Source organism: Lepidochelys kempii, chromosome 7 (genome assembly GCF_965140265.1).
Source record: "Lepidochelys kempii isolate rLepKem1 chromosome 7, rLepKem1.hap2, whole genome shotgun sequence".
Taxonomy (NCBI): Eukaryota; Metazoa; Chordata; order Testudines; family Cheloniidae; genus Lepidochelys; species Lepidochelys kempii.
The window spans coordinates 54783708-54809709 of NC_133262.1; the positions used below are offsets into that span (position 1 = coordinate 54783708).

At 45.7% G+C, this 26002-nt stretch overlaps 1 protein-coding gene across 10 annotated transcripts in view; it reads right to left on the reverse strand.

Moving 5' to 3' along the window:
* NDST2 (N-deacetylase and N-sulfotransferase 2) overlaps nt 1-26002 on the reverse strand; it is a 218705-nt gene that overhangs the window by 63049 nt on the left and 129654 nt on the right. For 6 of the 10 annotated variants that reach the window (XM_073352885.1, XM_073352874.1, XM_073352878.1 and 3 more), the window contains one exon: nt 9392-9460. The exons of the other annotated variants lie outside the window; for them this stretch is intronic. The gene's annotated coding sequence lies outside the window, so the exon portion shown is untranslated. The remainder of the gene's footprint in view (nt 1-9391; nt 9461-26002) is intronic. 10 annotated transcript variants of the gene reach the window in all.

The following is a 26002-nucleotide window of genomic DNA, read 5'->3' on the forward strand; positions in this document are numbered from 1 at the left end:
TGTGGTGCAGTAGGGCCCTAGTGATTCTGACACAGTATCATTACACTTGTAGCCAGCCCCATGTTTATTTTTGTTTCAGTCTTTGAGAAGTTTTCCTGGTTCAGCTTCGGGCACTTTTACTTGTAATCCACAGCCTTCCCTGCCTAGGCTACGACAACCAGCCAGGAGCAAACAGCAAGTCAAACAAAGGTTACAATAATTTGCCAAAATTGGGCACTGAATCTCCCTCTCTCAGATACACACACACACCAGTCCTATCTGTGCAAAGGGCCCCACCCCTAACTCTTAATTGTTTTGCTAGATTTTACAGGTGAGAGGCAATAACAAAGCAGGACACAAGAAGGTTTAGCTGCAGCCAGTCACATAAACCTTGAGTAAGAAATAGGTCCCAGGCACTGCAGGTGGTGAAAATTGAAATACATTCTGTCTGGTGAGAGACAGTGAGGAGCAAACCTGTTTGTATGTACATTTCTTTGGAAAAATATCAGCATCCACCGCTGTTCTCTCACAGAAAGGGCTTAAGGTGAGTTCAATGTCTTCAACATGCTCTCTGTGACAAATGCAAAATTAAATTCTTAAGCATAAATTTGGTTTTCAAATTAAAAATTAAAAATCTGTGAAGGATAACCCATGTTTCCAGATTTTCCCTTGAGGGTTCCCTTTTTTGCCCTCAATGCTGTGCCATCCATACACATCTTAGTCAAGGGCTTATAATCCTGGCAACTCACACCGGAGCAAATATCTTCTATTCTTCCTTTCAGGCAGACTGCTTGGATACTGTGCAAATATAGATCAGATTGCCTTGCACCTTCCTCCATATTAAAAGCAGAATCTGGTTCTGTTAGTTCCTCCCAAAAAGTCAGAGACTTGGACTTCCTATTCACTTGCCTGGGGCTTGCTGAGGGAGGAGGGGGAATTCCCCATCCTCTCCCCCAGCCTTGAGGGGGTAAAGATAGGAGTGAGTGTTTTATCCATGGTTCTTCAACATTGTCTGGTTTTCTTGGTTCAAGGATTAATGGATGAACTCAGTTTCTCTGTCTAAATTCTCTCTAGAATCAAGGGAAACTGTCCCAAGCACCACCTGGCCTTGGGAAGACAACAATTATATCCAATAATGCTTTAATGGCATGACAAGTCACACAAGTATTGCCAATCTTCAAACATCAGAGGTAGAATCATAGAATATCAGGGTTGGAAGGGACCTCAGGAGGTCATCTAGTCCAAACCCCTGCCCAAAGCAGGGCCGATCCCCAATTAAATCATCCCAGCCAGGGCTTTGTCAAGCCTGACCTCAAAAACTTCTAAGGAAGGAGATTCCACAACCTCCCTAGGTAACGCATTCCAGCGTTTCACCGCCCTCCTAATGAAAAAGTTTTTCCTAATATCCACCTAAATCTCCCCCACTGCAACTTGAGACCATTACTCCTTGTCCTGTCATCCACTACCACTGAGAATATTCTAGATCCATCCTTTTTGGAACCCCCTTTCAGGTAGTTGAAAGCAGCTATCAAATCCCCCCTCATTCTTCTCTTCCACAGACTAAACAATCCCAGTTCCATCAGCCTCTCCTCATAACTCATGTGTTCCAGTCCCCTAATCATTTTTGTTGCCCTCCGCTGGATGTTTTCCAATTTTTCCACATCCTTCTTGTAGTGTGGGACCCAAAAGTGGACACAGTACTCCAGATGAGGCCTCACCAATGTCGAATAGAGGGGAATGATCACGTCCCTCGATCTGCTGGCAATGCCCCTACTTATACATCCCAAAATGCCCATTGGCTTTCTTGGCAACATGGGTACACTGTTGACTCATATCCGGCTTCTCGTCCACTGTAACCCCTACTCCTTTTCTGCACAACTGCTGCCTAGCCATTCGGTCCCTAGTCTGTAGCGGTGTCTTGGATTCTTCCGTCCTAAGTGCAGGACTCTGCACTTGTCCTTGTTGAACCTCATCAGACTTCTTTTGGCTCAATCCTCCAATTTGTCTAGGTCCCTCTGTATCCTATCCCTACCCTCCAGCGCATCTACCACTCCTCCCAGTTTAGTGTCATCTGCAAACTTGCTGAGGGTGCAATCCACACCATCCTCCAGATCATTTATGAAGATATTGAACAAAACCAGCCCCAGGACCGACCCTTCGGGCACTCCACTTGATACCGGCTGCCAACTAGACATGGAGTCATTGATCACTACCCGTTGAGCTCGACAATCTAGCCAGCTTTCTATTCACCTTATAGGTGGATACTATCCACTCAATCCTAATAGGCTTGTTCTCTTTGTGGGACATTTTGGTAGATTTCCAGCTATACTGAATGTTTATGAGAAATTTTGTGTGGGGAGTGTTTCACCCACGACAATACGAGTCAAACTCAGTCATGTCCTATTTGCTGTCTTGTGAACAAAAGAGAGAAAGAAGAGTGAGTCTCTCTCATGGTACAACTACACTGCAAAAAAAATCCCCTGCCACAGTGAGTCTCAGAGCCCAGGTCACCTGACTTGGGCTTGCACTATGAGGCTAAAAAAGCGATGTGGTCGTTCCCGCTCGGGCTGGCACTCACTGCTGCAGGTTATGGGATTTTTGTTTTTTGTAGTTTAGACCCTCAGTCACCTACTGAACAGGGAATCAGGGGACTAGGAATGCAGAGACTCCCAACAAAACAAAGCCCAGAGTGGTTCTTAGGACAGCATGGACGGTAATGAACATGAGATTAAAGGGGCCAGTTTAAGAGGCACAGATTCCTAAGGAAACACCTCTTTCCCTCTCTCAGGTCAAGTTACAAGTAACCCATCTCACTCCTCTTTGGACTAGAGGGCCTTTCTGATGGGTGACTATCACTTCTGGAGCCAGGAGGCTCATGTGCTCTCCCCATGTCACTGAACAGGCTGTTATAGCCTAGATATCACTTCAATCGTTAGTACTTGTGGGTGATGTGTGACAGAAAGCAGCACGCTGATCAGTTTTCCATTTGTACGATCTGTACTGTTGAGATAGGGGCAGTTGTGTAGTGGCTGCAGCAAGATGCAATCAATGGACACAAGATCACTCATCTTTTAATGACCGGTGCATAGACAGGTTCTTTTTAGCAGGCTGTCACAATTATCCCTATTCTGCCACTGATGATGTCCAAGCCTGTTAGAATGGCCCTGGGATGATCTTTGCAGCATAGCAAAGCTCAGTGCCTCAGTCAGTATTCCAAATTCCAGAAGCTGTAATATGAAGAGCTGAATATACTTTTCTAAACATGTGTATGAGCGCTGACCTGCACAAGCATGGCAACTTTGTTTTCACACCATGCAAGAAGGTGAAAGAAAGGAGAAGTCTATATTACGTTCAGATGAGAGAGCAGAAGGGAAAACTGTCTTACTGGTAACTGTGTGCCATTCTTCTTCTTCCCTATCTCAGAACAAAAAGCACTCCCACAATGAATGGAGTAACAAATACTCTATTATTTATGTTATCATAGCATCTAGGAGCCTCAGTCAAGGACCAGGACCACTGTGCTAGGCGCTGTACACACAAACAACAAAAATACAGCCCCCACCCCAAAGAGCTTACAATGTAAGCACCAAACCATGAGAGTACATTCATTTCAAAGTATAGGGCAAGAAGGGTGATGAGGGCCACAGATCAAACTACCACCTCATGTATTTAAGAGAGAGAGTGCTGCTGACATGGCATTTTCCATGCAGGGTCCTCACCTTTGGAATCCATTACCTCCCTTCCTTCAACAGAGCTCAGATTTAGTAACCTCCCAGAAAAGCTGCAGCGCCCACTTGGTGGTGCCATAAATTAATTGGGTGGGGTATATCATGGGTTTAGTTATGGATACCATGTGGGTAAGATATTGGGCACAAGTAAACAACATGCATAAATACAACTAAATGTAAATGTACACATCTGGGAACGAAGAATGTCGGCCATACTTACAGGATGGCGGACTTTGGGAAGCAGTGATTCTGAAAAACATTTGTCGGTCATGGTAGATAATCAGCTGAATATCATTGTGCAACTGGCCATAACAAGTAATGTGATCCTGGATGCATAAACAGGGGAATTTTGATTAGGAGTAGAGAGGTTATTTTACCTTTGTATTCGGCACTGATGTGGCAGCTGCTGGAACCCTGTGTCCAGTTCTGGTGCCCTCAATTCAAGAAAGATGTTGATAAATTGGAGAAGGTTTGGAGAAGAGCCATAAGAATGATTAAAGGATTTAAAAAAAAAAAAACCTTATAGTCTCAAGAGCTCAATCTATTCAACTGAACAAAGAGAAGGGTAAGTAAGGGGTGACTTGATTACAGTCTATATACCTGCACGGTGAACAAATAAAGGAAACAGTCACTGTGGCACTGTACTGCAGAGTACAGCTGGATTGCCAATGCAGAATCCATTTGACAAATGGGGAAGAAGAGACTTTACAAGTTATTAGTTCAGTTTTATCTTTACTGATTTGTCAGTGGACCACTGTTGATCTAGGCTTTGCCTGAGCTAAACACATGTAAGCTCAACCCTTGTTTTGTTGTTTTGGTTTACAGTGATTTAATCTATTCTACACATGCTCTGCAGGGGGAAACCTAGACCAACAGCACTCCACAGTTACACTGTGACTAGCTGAAAACCAAATACATAATGCCAAAAACTTATTTTACAGCAACCTTGGCAGTCTTTGCTTTCTTGTGCTTTCCAGTGGGATTGCCTGGTTCTATTCTGCACTGTCAGACTGGGTCTGCTGTTGGGAAGGCAAAAGAGCAGTTAGTCATAGTTGGAATAAAGGGACTGGCCCACCCACTTCCACTTCTCTTGTATTTTGCCCTTTTCCAGCTCTTGTCTGTGTTTCTTTCTTTGTCCTTCCTGCTGGTTTAAGTAAACAGGTGAACACAATATATATATATATATATATATAAAAACAGGACTGTTCGGTGCTGATAAACTGATATAAATAAATCTATCTCAAACTTTTAGCACCTCACAATTTAAAGAAAAGCCAGGCTGGAAGGAGCCATTGTGATCATCTAGTCTGATCTCCTGTATAACACAGGCAATAGAACTTCCCTCAAATAATTCCTAGAGCAGATCTTTTAGAAAAACAGCCAATCTGGATTTAAAAATTGTCAGTGATGGAGAATCCACCATGCCCCTTGGTAAATTGTTCAAATGGTTAATTACTTTCACCAGTAAAAATTTGCACCTTATTTCCAATCTGAATTTGTCTAGCTTCAACTTCCACCTGCTGGATCATTGAAGAGTCCTGTTTCCAGGAGTGTGTCCTCAATCATAATTGGCAAAAACTATCATTTTGTAGCTTGCCAATCTTGTAGAGCTTCAGTCCAATAATTCAGATGCTCAAGATCTGGTTTTGCCCAAGTAGCAGTCCTTACCTCTGAGCATGTATGCAATGAAGAGACCCCATTTTACTAGTCTAAAATCATCTTGGGAGCACTTCAGTGGTCCTGTGGGACATGGGATCTCTCTAGTGAGACTAGGTAAGTCTCACAAAATTCAGGACAGGCTACCATATCCTGCCTCAGACAAAGAGGGGGAAGAACCAGTGGTTGCTATATGTATATTGTGTTCACCTGTTTACTAAAACCAACAGGAAGGACAAAGAAAGAAACACAGACAAGAGCTGGAAAAGGGCAAAATACAAGAGAAGTGGAAGTGGGTGGACCAGTCCCTTTATTCCAACTATGACTAACTGCTCTTTTGCCTTCCCAACAGCAGACCCAGTCTGACAGTGCAGAATAGAACCAGGCAATCCCACTGGAAAGCACAAGAAAGCAAAGACTGCCAAGGTTGCTGTAAAATAAGTTTTTGGCATTATGTATTTGGTTTTCAGCTAGTCACAGTGTAACTGTGGAGTGCTGTTGGTCTAGGTTTCCCCCTGCAGAGCATGTGTAGAATAGATTAAATCACTGTAAACCAAAACAACAAAACAAGGGTTGAGCTTACATGTGCTCAGCACAGGCAAAGCCTAGATCAACAGTGGTCCACTGACAAATCAGCAAAGACAAAAAAGAACTAACAACTTGTAAAGTCTCTTCTTCCCCATTTGTCAAATGGATTCTGTATTGGCAATCCAGCTGTACTCTGCAGCACAGTGCCACAATGACTGTTTCCTCCTTATGATTAAATACAGTGATTTAGGACAGCTCTTAATTTCCACAGCAGCTTTCCTTTAACCCTGGACTTTTGATGGGACATGAAAAATGTGTGCCCTCTAACCCCTCTCTTCCCCCAGTCCCGTTGGCATTTGGAGTCAATGAAGAGAATGGTGTCATAACGGAAGGTTATCTACCTAGCTCAAGAATCATCACCACCAAAACTGTAAGGAGAACATTTCTCTTCCTGCTGCTGCTCTTCCAGTGATGTGCCACACATGATTAGGTACACAGCACTCCACTAATGAGAGTTTTATTCCCTGTCTCATTGAAAACACACTTTCTTACCTATGAATGTAGTGCAAAAGTTTTATGGAATCACAAACTTATTTTAGCCCAGAAAGGAGGCCTGATGGGTCACTCTGCCCCTCCTCCACCATCACAGACTCTGTACAGTTTATTCACATGGAGGTGTTGGGATTTGCCAAAGGAACCCTGCTCCTGCCACCATTCCCCATCCCCTAGAAATTCATTACTGGCACCAGAATCTCTGCTACACAGTTCAAGTTTCCTCTTTTCCCTTACTGGTCCCTACAGATTGCTCATGCACAATTGACAGTAACATGTATCAAAGGAGTACCGAAGTCCCACTATTACAATCAAAACACCACTGGGCAAATGCTGTGCGCAGCTAGGGATTCCCAGGTACTCCACAGTGTGTGGGCCTCGCCTTCCTCCTGCTTCTGCAGAATTAGTGGAGGAGGATACCCTGGTGCTACTTTCCAAATGGATTAAAATGTTTTATTTAACCACCCCACCATTCCCTACCTCCCCACTTTTTGTACACTGAAACTCTGCAGTAAATACCAGCCACATGCCAGCCTACTCATTTCTCTCACTTCAGTCAGTCTAACTGCATATATTGGACCAGAACAGCATTATGCTATAGTCCCTTTGTTCCCCTCTAAATTTCAGTGGCACTGAAGCTGTTGTGATCCATTCATCTAAAGTAATCTGAGAGATCCTTATCGCTGAGAACACTCATTATGCACTCTGAAGAACGGGCACTTCATCCAGGCATCTCCACACAGACTCAAGACCAAATCACCATGCACAGAACCTAGGAACCTCTGCAGAGAAAAAAAACTTTATGATCCTTGTTTTAAACAGATCACAGGAACATGCATCACCGAGACATGACTGAACTACTCCTACTCTAGCACAGAATATAGGAACTTCTACCACTCACAGACTTCAAGGTCAGAAGGCATCATGGTGATCATCTAGTCTGACTTCCTGCAGATTTCAGGCCACAGAACCTCACCCTCATCTGTAGTAACTCGGAGCCCTCCCCATCTAGTGTCCCATCACGAGCCGTTGGGAATTTTTGCTACTGGCAGTCGCTGATTGGCCACATGCCATTGTAGCAGTCCCATCATACCATCTTCTCCATAAACCTATCAAGCTCAGTCTTGAAGCCAGTTTGGTTTTTTGACCCCACTGCTCCCCTTGGAAGGCTGTTCCACAATTTCATTCCTTTCATGGTTAGAAACCTTCATCTAATTACAGGTTTCAGAGTAACAGCCGTGTTAGTCTGTATTCGCAAAAAGAAAAGGAGTACTTGTGGCACCTTAGAGACTCAAATGCTCAAATAAATTGGTTAGTCTCTAAGGTGCCACAACTACTCCTTTTCTTTTTGCTTCATCTAATTGTGAGCCTAAACTTGTTGATGGCCAATTTATAGCCATTTGTTCTTGTGTCCACATTGACACTTAACTTAAATAAACCATAGAACATTAGGGTTGGAAGAGACCTCAGGAGGTCATCTAGTCCAATCCCCTGCTCAAAACAGGATCAACACCAACTAAATCATCCCACCCAAGACTTTGTCAAGCCAGGCCTTAAAAACCTCTAAGGATGGAGATTCCACCACCTCCCTAGGTAACAACCCATTCCAGTGCTGCACCACCCTCCTAGTGAAATAGTGTTTCCTAATATCCAACCTAGACCTCCCACACTGCAACTTGAGACCATTGCTCCTTGTTCTGCTTCTTGTTCTTGTCCTCTCCCTCCCTGGTATTTATCCCTGTGATGTATTTATAGAGAGCAATCAGATCTCCCCTCACCCTTCATTTGGCTAGGCTAAACAAGCCAAGCTCTTTGAGTCTCCTCTCATAAGGTAGGGTTTCCATTCCTCGGATCAGCCTAGTAGCCCTTCTTCGCACCTGTTCTAATTTGAATTCATCTTTCCTACACATGGGAGACCAGAATTGCATACAGTGTTTCAGATGAGGTCACTAACATAGGACTGTCACTTTCCAAGTATTATAGCACCTGAAAACCTGTAAGTATCAAAGGCCTGATCCAAAGCCTATTGATTTTAACAAAGAATTCTATTGGACTTCAGCAGGCTTTGAATCAAGCTGCAAGACAGGACTGGTGCAACGCTACTGTACTACAATTCAACACCTGGGCACAAACTCACCACTCCCACTACATCACTGAAATGGATCACAGGACTCTTTTAGCATCAGTCTTCCCCATCATCCCTCCAGACAGAAGTTCGAGAGAAAACATGAGACCTTCCCTTCAGCACTGGATTTAGAAGAACACAGTGACATTGTTTACTTTTATGGTAGCTCCTAGAGGTCTAAATCAGGATTGGAGCCCAATTGTGCTGGGACCTGTTCAAACACAGAAGCAGATACAGTCCCTGAAGAGGGATCTTACAGCTGTTAGGCATGGTGCTATGGAGGGGTAAGAAATCTGCCTTGCAGCTGTAAATTCGTAGGAACGTTTTAGCCACCCACCCCCATCCTTCTAATTCTTATTCTGTCTGGTCCAAGTCAGAGTTACTGGATATTGAACAACATTGCCCAGAATTCTGCACACAAGGGTTGCATGTATTAAGTCCATTGGAATAAAACATTTAGCAACAAGTAAAGAGCCCTGATACAGAACGCCCATCTCGCTCAGGAGTTGTCAGAAATTCCCTTCTCACCAATTTGCCTCTATTCCCATCACATACTGACAACGGTGCTACTGAGGGCAAACAATGTGAAATTGTTTCCTCTCTAAGCCATTCTGCTTAGCTGAGAACCACTTACAAATCTGCCTTTTCATTCTTATTGGCTCAATACAAATCCAACCCCCTTCCTCCCAAAGCTGCTCCCAGTCCTCAACCTTGTATTTTGACATGAGAACATTTAAAAACTGGAATTCTGAGTAGCTTTATCTTAGCCCCCTAATCAAACCAGAGTCTCAGCACAGAGTGAGTCAAAAGACTCCAAACTCACCTCAAGTCAGTCTGAAGAAGAGGAGCTGCTCCTTGGATTTTATGCTCTCAAAGTCACAAACAATTTTCTCTGTTAAATTAAATCAGAGAAACAAGGTTTTAAAGGGTACTCCTCTCTTCCTTTCCTGAAGTCAGCTCGCAGCAGTGTTTGTAAATATTTGCTTAGCAGGAGCACCTTCACTCTCCAGAACCCAGGTAATGATTACATTACAGTAACTGAGTTATGAGGACAGAATGAGGCAATGAAAAGTCTTGCAGGCACCGGACAGGCTTCCCAGGCAGTGAAGTACAGTTGCACTTCAGTGGGCAGGATTGTGGAACACAGAGTGAGAACAGATAGAGGAGGAGCTGAGAAATGACAAACACAGAAGAAATAAGGGACCCGGGGTCACAGGGAAAATACAAAGAACAAAGGGGGAAGTAGGGGAGGAGGAATGTGGTGTGAGCTGGGAGGCTGGCAAAGAGACTGGGGAGAGCTAAGAAATCTAATGGGATTTTTCACATTTTGTCCATTAAATATAGTGCTACCTTTAACATGGTCTGTAAATCAATCTTCAAGGCTCCACCCTTTTTATTTTGGCCACACCTAATTCAGTTCAAATAGGCTTTCTTGGCATGACAAGTTATATACATGTTGATGATGTGTAAGAAAGAGTCAGACCCATATGATAAATATCAGGGCAGCTGTGACCAACCCAGATCAGGTTACACCCCCTCTCCACCTGATTACCAGTCCAGTTTTCAAACAAATAAAGATAAGAGGCTGCATTGTGAAGCTAATTTAATCTCAGGAAATTTCTGTGTATAATAAAGGGGTGATCAAGGAGAAAGCACTCAACAGAGGCTGGCTGTGTCTACACTACAGCTTACGTTGGTATAAATTATGTCGCTCAGGGGTGTGAATAAGCCATCCCCTGAGCGACATAAGTTACACCGACCTAAGTGCTGGTGTGGGCGGCGCTATGTTAGGAAGAGAGCTTCCCCTGCCGACACAGCTACCACTGCTTGCGGCGGCTGGAGTAATTAAGGCCTTGTCTACACTATAGAGTTTTGTCCACAAAAGGCAGCTTTCGTTGGCAAAATAGTAAATGCGTACACATTGCAATGCGACTTTTGGTGACGAAAATGCCGTTTTGGTGACAAAATAAAACCACCCTGACAAGAGACATAAGGCTTTTTGTGCAAAATTTCTGTCACCAAAGTACCAGTCTAGACCCCACTCTTGATTTTATTGCTTTAATTGGCCTCCAGGTGTCCCACATTGCCGATCCTGACCGTTCTGGTCAGCAGTTTGAACCCCGCTGCCCTGCAGCTAAGTAAACAACCATCAGCCCCTCCCACTTAGCAGCCCCAGGAATTTTTGAAATTCCATTTCCTATTGGCTCATCACATCTTCCCAGGTGACCATGGCAGGTTATCGCAGCAAATGATCTCCCGCTTGGACCACTGAGGAGTGCTGGAGCTGCTCAGTATTTGGGGAGAGAAGTCTGTGCAGTCCCAGCTTGAGCCATAGGAATTTTGATACCTACGGGCAGATTTCTCGAGGCTTGTGCGAAAAGGGCTATGATCGGGACATGCTGTAATGCAGAGCGAAGATAAAGGAGCTGAGGCAGGTGTACCATAAGGCGAGGGAGGCAAAATGTCACTTGGGCGCTGCACCTAAGACCTACCGGTTCTATAAGGAGCTGGATGCTATCCTTGGTGGTGACCCCTCTTCCAACACCAGGAGCCCCGTGGATACTTTGGCTGGCCTGAATGCAGTGGAAAGAGGACCTAACCCGGAGCACAAAGTCACTGATGAAGAGGTGGAGTTAGACAATGATGTGGAGCTCCCGACGGGGGTGCCTGGTGGGGCAGGCAGCCAGGAACTGTTCAGCACTCTAGAGGTGTCTAGCTAGTCTCAGCAGTTGCTTTCCGCAAGCAAGAAGCAGTAGAGGAGGCGCCTGGTAAGTGGCTGTGGTTTGTGTAGTGCAGAGGTGGGTTCAGGAAATGAAATGTGAAAGGCTATCTGTGTTTCTGTGACCAGCCGAGTGTCTCCGCTTGATAAGAAAGATGGAGAAAAGAAGACATGTTCCAGGAGATACTGCACTTCTCCAATGCAGAGAAAAGGGAACACAAGAAGTGGAGGAAAGCTGAAAGGCAGGGCAGAAAAGAAAACCAGGAGTTTGTTAAGGATGCTACTGAGCGGACGATTGAAGTCATGGAGGAGCAAATGCAGATGCTGAAGTCCTTAATAATGCTACAGACTGAGCAACTGTGTGCCTCCCCTCCCTTGCAGCACATTCAGAACTCTTTTCCATGTGCTCCTAAACTCCACACGCACAGTCCTTTCCGCTTTCCGGGATTTCTCGGTTTCCCTTTACTCCACCCCCTCTGACAACTTTCACAGTGATAGCTGGACCGACACACAGCTCTGAAAGTCTGCCCTTCCCTGGTTCCTCCTTTCCCACCAAGCATCTTTGTGCATGGGTGTGTTGTTTCTTGTGCAATAAAAACAAAGTTTTTGAATGATAATATCTTTATTTGTTTCCTACAAATTGAGATAGCCGGCACTACCGATACATACATAGGCAATTTAATCATTTGCTTACTAGAATGTAAGGCCCCAAATGTCACCATTGCTTCCTAGGAAAACTATATGTAATGTAACATTGCAGTACCAATCAGAGATGTACATTACTGGTTCTCATTTTCAGAGTGCTGCCTCAAAGCCTCCCTGATTCAAACTGCCCTCCCCTGTGCCCCTCTGATAGCCCTGATATCTGGCTGCTCAAAATCAGCAGCCAAGCGGTCCACCTCAACACTCCATCCCTGAGCAAACCTTTCACCCTTAGTATCACAAAGATTATGCAAGGTACAACTCGCAGCTATGACCATGGGAATATGATCCACATTGAGGTCTAACCTGCCATAAAGGTGTCACCAGCACACCTTTAATCTGTCAAAGGCACATTCTGCTGTCATCCGGGACCTACTCAGCCTGTTCTTGAACCGCTCCTTACTGCTGTTCAGGTTTCCTGTGTAAGGCTTCATGAGCCATGTCTGTAAGGGGTACGCTGAGTCTCCCAGGGATCACTATGGGCATTTCAACATCCTTCACTGTAATCTTCTGGTCTGGAAAGAAAGTGCATGCTTGTAGCTTTCTATACAGGATGGTGTTCCTGAAGATGCATGTGTCATGCACCTCCCCGGACCACCCCGCGTTGATGTCAGTGAAATGCCCATGGTGATCCACAAGCACCTGCTTGTGGAGAATTACCTCTTCCTGTTGATGTACTCTGTAATCAAAACTTCTTGATTTCAACAAAAACCCTATCATTAACCTAGGTAGCTGTAGGAGAGAATGCAAGCAGAAGCCCAGCAGCAGAGTGGGGGCTATCCTGTTTATTGCACTCAATGCAGCATGTATGATTACCTGCCCTGTGGGCGGGTGGCATATGTGTGCATTCGGTGCAAGGAGCTCCAGGCCCTCAGAGACTGTGTACAGACTTTGGAGACCAGGCTGGTGGAACTGGAGGAGCTAAAGGAGGCAGAGAGGTATGTTGATGAGGCTTTCCGGGACACTGTAGATTTGTCCCACCTCCGGTCAGACAGCCCCTGCACTGTTAAGGAGGATGAAAGGCCAGAGAGGGAAAGCAGTCAACAGGAGCAGAGGGAAACCTTCCCATAGTTGGGACCCTCCTTCCAGATGATGTTGGGGTATCCTCTCGCACTGAGGTTACCTCTCCAGGGGAGGGAACTCCAGTCATTAGGAAAAGGCAGGTGTTAGTAATGGGAGATTCGATCATTAGAAACAGAGATAGCTGGGTTTGTGATGACTGGGAGAACCGTATGGTGACTTGCCCGCCCGGTGAGATGGTTGCAGATCTCTCGAGGCATCTAGATAGACTTGTGTGTAGTGCTGGGGAGGAGCCGGTGGTTGTGGTACATGTAGGTACCAATGACATAGGGAAGGGTAGGGGAGACGTCCTGGAGGCCAAATGTAGGCTGCTAGGAAAGAGACTGAAATCCAGGACCTCTATGGTCGCATTCTCAGAAATGCTACCAGTTCCATGCACAGGGCCAGGTAAGCAGGCAGAGCCTGGATGAGACGTGGATAAGACGATAGTGTAGAGAGGAGGGGTTTAGATTTATTACGAACTGGGAAAACTTTTGGGATGGGGGAGCCTATACAGGAAGGATGGGCTCCATCTAAACCAAAGTGGAGCCAGACTGCTGGCACTTAACATTAAAAAGGTTGCAGAGCAGTTTTTAAACTAAGAGATGGGGGAAAGCCAATTGCTGCAGAGGCGCACGTGGATCAGACAGAGACTTCTCTTAGAGGAGAGTCTATTGACAGAGAGTCTCTAGGTTTTAGTCAGGAGGAGAGGACGGAAGAGGATCAAGTATGGGCCAGATCAGACGAGAAACATTCACATAAAGGATCTGACACATCAGAAAAGGGCAGACAAATAAACAGTGACAAGTTTTTAAAGTGCTTGTACACAAATGCTAGAAGTCTAAATAATAAGATTGGTGAACTAGAGTACCTCATGTTAAAGAAGGATATTGATATAATAGGCATCACAGAAACCTGGTGGAGTGAGGACAATCAATGGGACACAATCATTTCAGGGTACAAAATATATCAGACGGACAGGTCCTGCAGGGAGGGGGGAGTGGCACTATACATGAAAGAAAATGTAGAATCAAATGTAATAAAAATCTTAAATGAATCCACATTTTCCATAGAATCTCTATGGATAGTAATTCCATGCTCTAGTAAGAATATAACAGTAGGGATCTATTATTGACACCTGACCAGGACAGTGATAGTGACAATGAAATGCTAAGGGAGATTAGAGAGGCTATCAAAATAAAGAACTCAATAATAGTGGGGGATTTCAGTTATCCCCATATTGACTGGGTATATGTCACTCAGGACGAAATGCAGAGACAAAATTTCTCGATACTTTAAATGACTGCTTCTTGGAGCAGCTGGTACAGGAACCCACAAGGGGACAGGCAACTCCTCGATCTACTCCTGAGTGGAGCGCAGGATCTGGTCCAAGAGGTGACTATAACAGGACCGCTTGGAAATAGTGACCATAATATAATAACATTTAACATTTCTGTGGTGGAAAGAACACCTCAACAGACCAACACTGTGGCATTTAATTCCAGAAAGGGGAACTATGCAAAAATGAGGAGGTTAGTTAAACAGAAATTAAAAGGTACAGTGACTAGAGTGAAATCCCTACAAGCTGCATGGACGCTTTTCAAAGACACCATAACAGAGGCTCAACTTAAATGTATACCCCAATTAAGCCACCGTGGCTTAACAACCATGTAAAAGAAGCAGTGAGAGATAAAAAGGCATCTTTTAAAAAGTGGAAGTCAAATCCTAGTGAGGTAAATAGAAAGGAGCATAAACGCTGACAAATTTGAGGGCCCTAGACAAATTAGAGGATTGGGCCAAAAGAAATCTGATGAGGTACAACAAGGACAAGAGCAGAGTCCTGCACTTAGGATGGAAGAATCCCATGCACTGCTACAGACTAGGGACCAAATGGCTAGGCAGCAGTTGTGCAGAAAAGGAGTAGGGGTTACAGTGGTCGAGAAGCTGGATGAGACTCAACAGTGTGCCGTTGTTGCCAAGAAGGCCAATGGCATTTTGGGATGTATAAGTAGGGGCATTGCCAGCAGATAGAGGGATGTGATCGTTCCCTTCTATTCAACATTGGTGAGGCCTCATCTGGAGTACTGTGTCCACTTTTGGGTCCCACACTACAAGAAGGATGTGGAAAAATTGGAAAGAGTCCAGCGGAGGGCAACAAAAATGATTAGGGGACTGGAACACATGACCTATGGGGAGAAGCTGAGGGAAATGCGATTGTTTAGTCTGCGGAAGAGAAGAATGAGGGGGGGATTTGATAGCTGCTTTCAACTACCTGAAAGGGGGTTCCAAAGAGGATGGATCTAGACTGTTCTCAGTGGTAGCAGATGACAGAACGAGGAGTAATGGTCTCAAGTTGCAGTGGGGGAGGTTTAGGTTGGATATTAGGAAAAAAAATTTCACTAGGAGGGTGGTGAAACACTGAAATGCATTACCTAGGGAGGTGGTGGAATCTCCTTCTTTAGAAGTTTTTAAGGTCAGGTTTGACATAGCCCTGGCTGGGATGATTTAGTTGGGAATTGGTCCTGCTTTGAGCAGGGGGTTAGACTAGATGACCTCCTGAGGTCCCTTCCAACCCTTATATTCTATGATTCTATGAAATTAAATGTAAAAATGTAATAAGAAAAGCCAAGAAGGAGTTTGAAGAACAGCTAGCCAAAAGCTCAAAAGGTAATAACAATATGCTTTTTAAGTACATCAGAAGCAGAAGGCCTGCTAAACAGCCAGTAGGGCCCCTGGATGATCAAGATACAAAAGGAGCACTTAAAGATGACAAAGTCATTGCGGAGAAACTAAATGAATACTTTCTTCAGTCTTCACAGCTGAGGATGTTAGGGAGAGTCCCAAACCTGAGCCATCTTTTGTAGGTGACAAATCTGAGGAATTGTCACAGATTAAAGTGTCACTAGAGGAGGTTTTGGAATTAATTGAGAAACTTAACAGTAACAAGTCACCGGGACCAGATGGCATTCACCCAAGAGTTCTGAAAGAACTCAAAAGTGAAATTGCGGAACTATGGTTTGTAACCTGTCCTTTAAATCAGCTACTGTACCCAATGACTGGAAGATAGCTAATGGAACTCCAATATTTAAGAAGGGCTCTAGAGGTGATCCTGGAAATTCTGGCAAATCCTGGCAAGTCTAATGTCAGTACCGGGCAAATTAGTTGAAACAATCGTAAAGAATAAAACTGTCAGACACATAGAAGAACATCAATCGTTGCGCAAAAGTCAGCATGGTTTCTGTAAAGGGAGATCATGTCTTACTAATCTATTAGAATTCTTTGAGGGGGTCAACAAACGTGTGGACAAGGGAGATCCAGTGGACACAGTGTACTTAGATTTCCAGAAAGCCTTTGACAAGGTCCCTCACCAAAGGCTCTTACATAAATTAAGTTTTCATGGGACAAGAGGGAAGATCCTTTCATGGATTGAGGACTCTTTAAAAGACAGGGAACAAAGGGTAGGAATAAATGGTAAATTTTCAGAATGGAGAGGGGTAACTAGTGGTGTTTCATCCTTAGTCTGGACAAGCAACCCAAATAAAACTAGAGAGGTAACAATGCTACTTTATAGAGCCCTGTAGCAACTGCACCACAGAAACTAAATACGCTTCTGGTCTCCTCAGTTTAAGGAGGATATAAAAAATAAACAGATGGACAATAAAAATATACAGGGGTTAGAGGATAAGACACAAGTGGAAGAAGAAAGGAAGGGTTATTTTTTTTTAAATAGAAAAAGAATAGATCCAGGAGAACATCACAGTCTAGAAAAAATGTTCCAAGTAACACGATGGAGTTTTTTCTGATTACCATAATCAATAAACAAATTAAAGAAAAACAGTACAGAAAGGAAAATGACTTACAGCTTGTATATATTCCTAAATACCACATGCTTCGCAGGTGCTCCAACAGAGTTGTGCAATTTTACAACTCATCGAACAGCACAAACACAAGACAAGGCAATGCTATACAGACATTATACATTACAGAAATCAAATAGGATAAGATGCACATGAATATGGAGAAGAGGATGGCAGGGAACCTGGAGGGGTGCATAATAGAGGTCTGGCATTCTTCAAGCAGTGTCAAAGGTTTTTTTTAATCCAAACTTATCTAGAAAAGAGACCTAGATATCTTTGAACTCATAGCTGATCTCTACAGCTATAAGCTATAAATCCATTTCGACAGCCTCTGGGAGATGGTCTCTCCTTTCATATGTTCCATGAATAAAACAAAGAGTCTAGGAGGCTTTCAGAAAAAAACGGTTACTCACCTTCTCATAACTGTTGTTCTTCAAGGTGCGTTGCCCATTTCCATTCCAAGGTGCGTGCGCACCGCGTGCACAGTTATCAGAAGGTTTTTCCCCTAGCAGCACCGGTCAGGTCGGCTGTGGAGCTCCCTGGAGTGGCGCCCTCATGGTGGTGAATATAGGTCTCTGCCGACCTGCCGCCTCTTCAGTTCCTTCTTGCCAGCTACTGTGACAGGAGAAGGCAGGTGGGTCTTGGAATGGACAAGAGCAACACATCTCGAAGAACAGTTACGAGAAGGTAACCGTTTTTTTTCTTCGAGTGCTTGCTCATGTCAATTCCAATTAGGTGATTCCCAAGCCCTAACTAGGAGGTGTGGTCAGAACTCATGGAATCGCTGACTGGAGCGCCACTCTGCCGAATGCTACATTGTCCCTGGTATGCTGGGTAATAGCATAATGAGAGGTGAAAGTGTGAACCGAGGACCACGTCACTGCCCTGCAGATCTCCTGGGTTGGGACCTGGGCCAGGAAGGCTGCCAAGGAGGCCTGCGCTCTTGTGGAATGTGCCATTAGTGCAAGGGCCGGAACCTTTGCCAGATCGTAGCATGCCTGGATACAGGACGTGATCCACAATGAAATTCTCTGTGATGATACTGGGAGGCTCTTCATTCTATCCGCAACCGCCATGAACAACTGGTTCGACTTCCAGAACGGCCTTGTGCGTTCAATGTAAAAGACAAGCGCTCTTCAAACATCCCAAGGAGTGTAGCCTTTGCTCTCGGCTATCCGCATGAGGCTTAGGATAAAAGACTGGTAGGAGAATGTCTTGATTGGCATGGAATTGGGACACAACCTTTGGGAGAAAGGCTGGATGAGGCCTAAGTTGCACCTTGTCCTTAGAAAAAATGGTGTAAGGGGGATCAGAGGTTAGGACTTTAAGCTTCAACGATCTCCTTGCTGATGTAATGACAACTAGGAAGGCAACCTTTCAAGATACAATGAACAAGTTGCCAGGAGTTCAAACCGGGGCCCCATTAGTCTGGACAGGACCAGGTTGAGATCCCACAGCAGGATTGGTTGTCTAACCCACGGGTATAGCCATTGGGTTGGTGAAGACTGAACATCTGGCTGCACCCAGGTGGAAGGCCGAGATGGCTGCCAGGTGGACCTTGAGAGAGGATGCCGAGAGGCCCTGCTGTTTCAGGTGTAGTAGGTAGTCTAAGATGAGTAGTATGGGTGCCTGTGTCATGGGAGCAAGATCCTGAGAACACCAGATTGCAAATCTTTTCAACTTGGCCAGGTAGGTGGTTCTGGTGGATGGTTTCCTGCTACCAAGTAAGGCCTCCCTAAAGGGCTCAGAGCACATGAGCTCCACTGGATTTAGCCATGAAACTTCCAAGCAGTGAGGTGGAGAGACTCGAGGTTGGGATGATGAAAGCGACCGTGATCTTGGGTAATCAGGTCCGGAAACAGGGGCAATGAGATCGGAGCATCCACCAACAGTTCCAGGAGTGTGGTATATCAGTGCTGATGAGGCCAGGCCGGTGCTACCAGTATGACCGCCGCCTTGTCCCTGCGGATCTTGAGCAGGACCTTCTGGTTGAGTGGAAATGGCAGGAACGCATACAACAGATGGGCCATCCAGGGGAGGAGAAATGCATCTGCGGGGGAGCCCAGACCATGATTCCAGAAGCAACAGAACCGAGGGCATTTTCTATTGCACTTTGAACCAAACAGTTTGATTTGAGGAACTCCGCGCCTTTGGGAAATGTTGTGCGCTACGTCCAGGCAGATAGACCACTCATAATTGTGGAAGAATCTGCTGATGTAGTCTGCCAACTCGTTCTGAGAACCTGGGAGGTAAGATACTTCCACGTGAATGGAGTGGGCTATGCAGAAGTCCCACAGCTTGAGGGCTTCCTGACATAGGGAAGAGGAATGAGCCCCACCTGCTTGTTTATATAAAACATTGCAGTTGTGTTGTCCATCATGACCCCCATGAACTTCCCTTGCAAATGGGCCTGGAAGGTTTGGCATGCCAGTCGGACCGCTCTCAACTCCTTGACGTTGATGTGGAGTGAGAGCTCATCTTGCAACCAGAGACCTTGGGTCTGCAGTTTTCCCCGGTGAGCGCCTCATCCCCACACTGACACATTTGTCACCAGGGACAGGGAGGGCTGGGGCTTGTCAAAGGGGACTCCCTCGCACACCTCCTGTGGGTTGAGCCACCAGTGAAGAGACTCGAGAACTGCCACCAGGAGGGTGACTACCTTGTCCAGACTGTTGCGACCCAGCCAATAGGGATCTCAGACTCACATGTTGTACCATGTATGTACATGTCGCCATGTGGCGGAGGAGTTTAAAGCAACCCCTTGCTGTGGTGATGGGGTATCGATTGAAGCTTTGAATGATGTCTGTCATTGTCTGAAACCGAGCCTCTGGCAGGGATGCCCTGGCCTGGCCCAACCAACACTGCTCCAATAAACTCTATCCTCTGCATTGGGGATAGGGTTGATTTGCTCTCGTTCAGCAGGAGACCCAACCTGTCAAAGGTGGATCTTACAAAGCTGACTTGGCACTCCATTTGGCCCCTGGAACGTCCCTTGAGCAGCCTGTCATCAAGATACAGGTATACCTGCACCTACCTCCAGCAACGGAAGGTGGCTGTGACCAACATGCTCTTGGTGAATATTTGTGGGGCCACTGACAGGCCAAAGGGGAGGACCGTGAATTGGTGGGTCTGAGCAAGGTTCCAGCCAGTGTGGCTGCACTTGTGTGCACCTGTGCTGGAGTCCTCACTACCCAGACTTCAGCCTTCCAATTCATGAAAATGGGTAATGCAAAGGAGGAAGCACTAAAACTGATGATTGTATTTGTCATTGTTTTCCTCCTCTTCTCCCATTCTATAGCAGGAAGCACTGTGACAGGCAGCCAGCTGTCTCCTTATAGCAGAAAGCAAGGAGGCAAACCAAGACCAGTGAAAATAAAAGACACCAGATACCAGGCCTCTGGTCAGTAAAACAAAGATCAGGCCAACTTCACAGTAAGAGAAGGGAACAGTGTAGAAAGGAAAGCGGGGTTGTGGGGGTAAGATGATAGCCCAAAACTGTTACAAGGTCCTCTCTCCTCTCCTCTTCCTACATTTGGAGGGGAGGCATCTCCCTGGATTGCTGAAAACCCCACCATGGTTGCAGTATTCTTCTCTTTTATTTGTTTCAGCCCCTGTTCCATCTGTAACCGAAGACTGACCCTGAACAAGCTCAGGAGCCAAGCACCAGAGTCTTGGAAGGGAGTGGCAGCTCCCTTTCTGCCATGGGGTAGAGGTTCATGACAGCAATATTATAATTAAGATGGCAGCACTGCAGTGCTGTCTGAACTACTGGATCAAAGTGTCACAGCTTTGTACTCACAACTTTCTTTCACTTCATTCCAATTGTTTAAACAGCTCTGCTTCTGCCTACTTCTTCCACACCATCCTAAATTAACATAGCATGCTACTGATGGACTAAGGGTAGGTCTACACTGCAAGGTGAGACCGGGCTCAGATTCAAGCTCAAGCCTAAATCCCCTTCCATCTACACTCAAATCTCTTGGACTCAGGCTTGGACACAGGTCCCTAAGGCCTCCGGTGTGGGGAAGCAAACAACTGATTTTAGTATGAGTACCAGGCATACCAGCAAATAGAGATGAAGCTGACGGTGTTGGAAATTTACCACTGCAGAGAACGGATTAAGTGGCTCAAGACCGAGTACCAGAGAACCAGGGACCAGAACTGCACCTCTGGCAACTCGCCGACGTCATTCCCATTTTATAATGTGTTTGACTGAGCGCTGGGGACTGTCCTAAGAAGTGTGCACAATGACCAGGCCAGCTGGGATGGTGTCCTGCTGGCCCCAGAAGTCTCCCTGGGAATCAATGGTAGCCAGCAGCAGGTGCTGAACGAGGCAAATAAAGTGACTCTGCTGATGAAAACAGTCCCAGAAGAGCTCTGCTACAGGAGCAGCTGCAGCATGTCCTGGGGCCATACTCTGACCTTTCTGATGCCCCCTGGAAGAACTGCTTGCTGCAGAATGAGTGATAAAAAACAGAAGAGGAAGAAGCTACTCCAGAGCCTGGTGTGTTTCTGGCTCCATTTTTGGGTTTATTAATATACAAATGGGATGGAGTTTTAGAACTTTAAGAACTAATGGAACAGATATTATAAGCCCTGGCAGCATGTATCTGCTAATGGCCTTGGCATCCCCACCATGTGGAATTCAAAATGGAGACCAGAAAACACAAAAGTAAAACAAGCATTTGAAGAGAATTTGTACTGGGAAAGAGCATATTTGTGCTAGTACATTTCACATTGTTAAAATTAGAACCTTATATTACCTTCCCTGTATCAATCCAACACTGTAACGAGCCACCTAAAAAGACTGTTCTGTATGGGTGGGTAAGGGGTGTCAGGGCTCCTTCCCCACTCTGAACTCTAGGGTACAGATGTGGGGACGCACATGAAAGACCCCCTAAGCTTATTCTTATGAGCTTAGGTTAAAAACTTCCCCAAGGTGCAAATTTTGCCTTGTCCTTGAACAGTATGCTGCCACCACCAAGCGTTTTAAACAAAGAACAGGGAAAGAGACCGCTGGGAGACATCTTCCCCCAAAGTATCCTCCCAAGCCCTACACACCCCCTTTCCTGGGGAGGCTTGAGAATAATATCCTAACCAATTTGTTACAAAATCATCAAAGATCCAAACCCCTGGATCTTGGAACAATGGAAAAATCAGTCAGGTTCTTAAAAGAAGGATTTTATTTAAAAAAAAAAAAGAAAGGTAAAAATCATCTCTGTAAAATCAGGATGGAAAATACTTTACAGGGTATTCAGATTCAAAACACAGAGGATCCCCCGCTGGGCAAAACCTTAAAGTTACATAAAGCAGAAATAAACCTCCCTCTTAACGCAGGGAAAATTTACATGAAACAAAAGATAAACTAATCCGCCTTGCCTGGCTTACCTATACTGGTTGCAATATTGGAGACTTGGATTAGGATGGGTTGGAGAAGATGGATTTCTGTCTGGCCTCTCTCAGTCCCAAGAGAGAACAACCCCGTAAACAAAAGAGCACAAACAAAAACCTTCCCCTCCTCCCACCCAAGATTTGAAAGTATCTTGTCCCCTTATTGGTTCTTTGGGTCAGGTGCCAGCCAGGTTAGCTGAGCTTCTTAACCCTTTACAGGTAACAGGATGTTGCCTCTGGCCTGGAGGGATTTTATAGCATTGTATACAGAAAGGTGTTTACCCTTCCCTTTATATTTATATTTATGACAAGGGGTTAGTCCCATTTCTGTTAAACGTCATCCATGCATGCCATGGGTGATGAAATCATTAGTCCCAAATATGACTGGGGATTTGAATTAAGTCAAGAAATTTGTCAGGAGAAGGGGGATGGCGGTGGAATTCTCTGTGTTTGCATGTAGCCCTAAAAGGCTGCGTTGGAAACACACAGCATCCTGTTGATTCCCTCATGAATTCTGACCCAATCCTCGGTGGTGACAGCTGCAAACGTTTCCTGTAGCAGGAACCCGACAGGTAGTCACATTTTGGGGAAGGGAATACATTTCAGGGCCACCTCACCAGCCCACTCCATTTGTAGATGTGCTGTTGGGTCACCACACATTTGAATACTTTGGTGGCATACATGCCTGGTTTCCCTCCGCCCACTTTGAATAACATCTCTCTTTGCCAACTTGAGCACCCCAAGAACTGTTATGTCCTCCACAATGTGCAATGCCAGAAATGACAGAGAAGGCTTCTGCTGTATGGCACAGCCTCTGAGTTCCCACAAACTTTTTTTTTAAAGTTGTGATTTTTAACATACCATTCTCTCAGCACTTCTTTCACGGTGATAAACCTGGCTATGTCCAGGGAGCTTTGTGGTCTGAAGCAGCTCTCTGCCAATAAACTGAAGCTGAGTTTCAAAATGTAGTATTTTCTGTCCTTGAAATTCCATAAAGATTTTTTTCTGTGCTCCTGCACTGAGCTATTTGAGACAATAACCCTCTGTGTCTCGTCCTATTCCAGGTCCCTTGACCTCTACAGGCTGCAGTACCTCCACAGCTTGCCCAAACTGCAGAAGCCTCGCTTACTGTACCTTCATGGACCATTTCAAGAGGAAGTCTTTCCATGATGAACTTATGATTGATCTTCTGGACAGGGTGAACCAGCAGGTCCAGTACCAAAGACACCGGGACTTGCGGCAAGAGGAAAGACATGTCGAGAGGTAAGCAGAAAGTCTCAGGCTGCCTTCACAGCTTGAGGACAGGGCAATGGCCCGGGAGCAGGCATTCACTTCACAGTCCCAGGAACAGGTATGGCAGGGAAGAAGATACAGCACAACAAAGAGAACTGTTTGAACAGCTGCTGTCTCCAGCAGCTGCAGTGGTGCAGGTTCCTGCTGCACCCACACCACAGCCTACCTCTCCTCCGTGTTACCTAGCCTGAATTCCAGGAACAGCTTAGACAACCCCCTGGCTGGGTGTCCCATACAATCGGCCCTATGAGCGTCTGGTCAGGGCAAATTGCCCCATGCAGCCCTCAGTACTGAACCCCTCCTCTGTGGATACTTCCGACCACAGTCCATAAAAACACATTATCATAGACAACTGGGAGGTTGTGTGCAAAACCCCTGTCTTGATACAGCTATAAACATGAATCGCAGTTATTTATATCAATCCATACTGACCCCCCCCCCCCCCCATTTCCTAAATGGTCATGTTATTCAAAAGTGCAATGCATGGCAATCAACCCAGCCCCCTCAACAAGCACCATCAGAAAGGTACTATCCTCCCTCTTCCATTGGCCCATGCAAGTCCATAATGTGGGAGCACAAACCATCCCTGATTTCTGCTGCCCAGGTGCAGTCAGCTCCAGCTTTGGTAGGTGCACTGGTGGAATGTACCAATTCAGCAGCCCCTGCTGTCATAGGTCCATTTGGGGGGGAAATGGCTCACCTCTGGCTTCACAAAGATTGCGAGGAACACAGCAAGCAACAGTGATGAGGACAGCATTGATAACACTGAAATGTAAATGGGACTACAAACATCGCCAGTGGAATTTCAATCGGCCAAACACACATTCAACCACCCTTCTCCACCCGCCGAGAGTGTAATTAAATTGCCTTTTGCCAAGGCCTCTGAAATCAGGATACAGTTTCATAAGCCAAGGCAAAAGAGTGTAAGCGGGGACACCCAGAACAACAATCGGGACAGTAACTCCATTTTGGATGTCATGTGGTGGGAATACCCTGTCCATGAATGTAGATTCCCAAAGGGCGGAGAATCCTGGCACAATGAACTTTTCTAGTGCAGCCAACATTTGATGTTCATAAATTGCTCTCTCTGGTCAACAAGGGCCTGTATACCAATGGAGTAATACTCTTTGCAGTTCGTGTACTCATGTGCTCCTTGAAGACGGCAAACTATGGAACGAGTCCCATCCAATGGCCCCAGCGCAGTTTAGAAATGCCATTCTCTCAAAGCCAGCCATTGCCTCAGAAATGACTTCCTGAGGTCTCTTCCAACCCTAATTTTCTAGGATTCATTGAAATATTTTTAATGCCCACCACCTTGAGGTAAGCCACATGCCTGATTGCTTTTACCCACAGTTGACTTTCCAACACCAAACTGGTTTGCAACAGACCTGTAACACTCTGGGGTAGCCAGCTACCAGACAGTTAGAGCTACCCACTTCCAGACCAGCCTGGCGACCCTCAGGCATGTGTCTTTACGCTGGAGGGTTGGGGCAAGCTCCTCAGGAAGCTCCAGAAATGTAGCTTTCTTCATGTGAAAGTTCTGTACCCACTGCTGGTCATCCCAGGTCTGCATGACGCTGTGATCCCACCAGTCTGTTCTTGCGGTCCTTCTCCAGCAGCGACCATCTACATAGGGGGAATCAGTGTCTAATGCATCCGAGGAAGTGAGCTGTAGCTCACGAAAGCTTATGCTCAAATAAATTGGTTAGTCTCTAAGGTGCCACAAGTCCTCCTTTTCTTTTTGCGAATACAGACGAACACGGCTGCTGCTCTGAAACCTGTCTATACCAAGTGTCACAAGCAGTATCAGTCAGTTTGAGTCTGCCATGCCTGCATCCTTCTCCTCCTGCTCCAATATTAGCTCTGTCAGGTGCCTTTGGTGGGTCAGAAACACCACTGAACCGCCACCAGCATCTCCTGGAAGCTCTGCCTGTGTTCTGAAATAGGAGCCCCAGCCCCAGCAAGTGGAGTTCTTGAAATGGGTGACACCTTCATTTGGTGACTCCACTTGCTGGGGGTGCACAGATCAAAATGTGTTGGTGGGCTATTCAAACATCCCGTAACCTGCCGTGTAGACAGTCAAGTTTTCCCAGTGTACCATGAACAAAAGGCTAGAGTGGCCACATGTCGAGAAGGCCTGCAATACGGAGGGTGGGACTTGAATCTGCGTACTGCAGAGTGGATGCTGGAGCCCTGATTTTGAGCTCTGATTAAAATATTCTTAACCTAGGACTGGCAGTCTGTGTACATGCTCAAGCCCTGGGTTCTCAAACACAGGGTCCACTCACTTGAGTACCACTAAACCTGGGCTCCCACTGCATTGTAGACATAGCCTAATGTCCTGGGTTTGGCACCGCCTTCTCCTTACCTCAGAGAAACCAGAGATGTCCATCTTGACAAAATGCTGTTTCAT